Genomic DNA, 3,105 nt, shown 5'->3' with positions numbered 1-3,105 from the left:
ATGTTCAAACTGTGGTTACTTGGTTATTTTTAGCAAAAAAAGTTGGGATCAGCACCAATGCATCAAGCCCTCCCCCTGGGGACTTTGGGGGATCAAGTCATCCTAAAAGACATTTTTATCATATTTTCGACCATGCTGAACAAAATGGCTACAATCTACTGTTACAATCTGCTGTCAACTGTTACAATCTACTTTTGCTGTCAACTGTTACAATCTACTGTCAACTGTTACAATCTACTTTTGTTTCAACCTGTATACCCATAAATTAAATCAACTGTGTTGAAATGACAATCAGACAACAAGATTGAAGGGGTGGGATACATGAGAAATATATGCTTTGAGCTATATATTTTCAGATTAGGGGGAGGGGTAAAGTAAGTGGAGCTGCAGTCAAAATCTGTTAACTACAATCATTTTGTATATTATGAAGTAAGAATTGTTTTCTTAACATGTTCCTTTCTTATAGCCTCAACACATTTTTACCAAATATATGGCTTAATTACAAATTCCTGGAGAATTTTCCTGTTGCTTGTCTGCTGTTAAAAGCATTTAAAGAAAAGCATCATACATGAGAAATTTAAGGATAATGAATATTTGACCATTAGGGGGTGAGGGGTTTCAAAGTGAAAAACATTTAGGAATGATAGGGTAATGGTACCAATGATTTGACAGTGCAATTTTGGAACCACGGTCAAAATTTTCCTTCCAAAGAGGATAATTCTGCTTAGTGGTGACTTGGAACACCATTTCTTGAAGCAGTCATTATATTTTGACAATGCAAAACATGGACACTATATCCAATACACTGAGGTAAGAAAATAATATTCAATTCAATCACAGTTTCCTGTTTTCAACACAAAATGAGATCCAGACAATTTTTTAACTATGTAATGTTCAAACTGTGGTTACTTGGTTATTTTTAGCAAAAAAAGTTGGGATCAGCACCAATGCATCAAGCCCTCCCCTGGGGACTTTGGGGGATCAAGTCATCCTAAAAGACATTTTTATCATATTTTCGACCATGCTGAACAAAATGGCTATCTCAAAATTTTGATCGGGTGACTTTGGGAAAAAAATGAGCGTGGGAGGGGGCCTAGTTGCCCTCCATTTTTTTTGGTCAATTTAAATGGGAAATATAACTTTCAATTCCCGTTCCAATGAGCCCTCCCACAATCTTCTAGGAGCACTGGGTCGATACGATCACCCCGGGGAAAAAAAAAAAACAAAAAAAAAACAAACAAACAAACAAATAAACACGCATCCGTGATGGGTTTCAAAGTGAAAAACATTTAGGAATGATAGGGTAATGGTACCAATGATTTGACAGTGCAATTTTGGAACCAATGAGCCCTCCAATGAGCCCTCCCACGATATTCTAGGACCACTGGGTCGATACGATCACCCCTGGGAAAAAAAAAAAAAAAAAAAAAACAAACAAGCAGATAAACACGCATCCGTGATGGGTTTCAAAGTGAAAAACATTTAGGAATGATAGGGTAATGGTACCAATGATTTGACAGTGCAATTTTGGAACCACTGTCAAAATTTTCCTTCCAAACAGGATAACTCTGCTTAGTTGTGACTTGGAACACCATCTCTTGAAGCTGTTTAAGAAATTTATCTGTTTAAGAAATTTTAAGAAATTTATTTATATTAAGAAACCATCTCTTGAAGCTGTGAAGAAATTTAAGGATAATGAATATTTGACCATTAGGGGGTGAGGGGTTTCAAAGTAAAAAACATTTAGGAATGATAGGGTAAAGGTACCAATGATTTAATAGTACAATTTTGGAACCACGGTCAAAATTTTCCTTCCAAAGAGGATAATTCTGCTTAGTGGTGACTTGGAACACCATTTCTTGAAGCAGTCATTATATTTTGACAATGCAAAACATGGACACTATATCCAATACACTGAGGTAAGAAAATAATATTCAATTCAATCACAGTTTCCTGTTTTCAACACAAAATGAGATCCAGACAATTTTTTAACTATGTAATGTTCAAACTGTGGTTACTTGGTTATTTTTAGCAAAAAAAGTTGGGATCAGCACCAATGCATCAAGCCCTCCCCTGGGGACTTTGGGGGATCAAGTCATCCTAAAAGACATTTTTATCATATTTTCGACCATGCTGAACAAAATGGCTATCTCAAAATTTTGATCGGGTGACTTTGGGAAAAAAATGAGCGTGGGAGGGGGCCTAGTTGCCCTCCATTTTTTTTGGTCACTTAGAAGGGCACTAGAAATTTTAATTTCCGTTCCAATGAGCCCTCCCACGATATTCTAGGACCACTGGGTCGATACGATCACCCCTGAAAAAAAAAAATAAAAAAAAAAAAAAAAACAAACAAATAAACACGCATCCGTGATCGGTTTCAAAGTGAAAAACATTTAGGAATGATAGGGTAATGGTACCAATGATTTGACAGTGCAATTTTGGAACCAATGAGCCCTCCAATGAGCCCTCCCACGATATTATTGGACCACTGGTTCGTTACGATCACCCCTGGGAAAAAAAAAAACAAAAAAAAAACAAACAAACAAATAAACACGCATCCGTGATGGGTTTCAAAGTGAAAAACATTTAGGAATGATAGGGTAATGGTACCAATGATTTGACAGTGCAATTTTGGAACCACGGTCAAAATTTTCCTTCCAAAGAGGATAATTCTGCTTAGTGGTGACTTGGAACACCATTTCTTGAAGCAGTCATTATATTTTGACAATGCAAAACATGGACACTATATCCAATACACTGAGGTAAGAAAATAATATTCAATTCAATCACAGTTTCCTGTTTTCAACACAAAATGAGATCCAGACAATTTTTTAACTATGTAATGTTCAAACTGTGGTTACTTGGTTATTTTTAGCAAAAAAGTTGGGATCAGCACCAATGCATCAAGCCCTCCCCCTGGGGACTTTGGGGGATCAAGTCATCCTAAAAGACATTTTTATCATATTTTCGACCATGCTGAACAAAATGGCTACAATCTACTGTTACAATCTGCTGTCAACTGTTACAATCTACTTTTGCTGTCAACTGTTACAATCTACTGTCAACTGTTACAATCTACTTTTGTTTCAACCTGTATACCCATAA

Source organism: Artemia sp. Qi Xiang Cuo, chromosome 1 (genome assembly GCF_049724085.1).
Source record: "Artemia sp. Qi Xiang Cuo chromosome 1, ASM4972408v1, whole genome shotgun sequence".
Lineage (NCBI taxonomy): Eukaryota > Metazoa > Arthropoda > Branchiopoda > Anostraca > Artemiidae > Artemia > Artemia sp. Qi Xiang Cuo.
The sequence above is the reverse complement of the archived record's forward strand: the minus strand, read 5'-3'. Positions refer to the sequence as shown.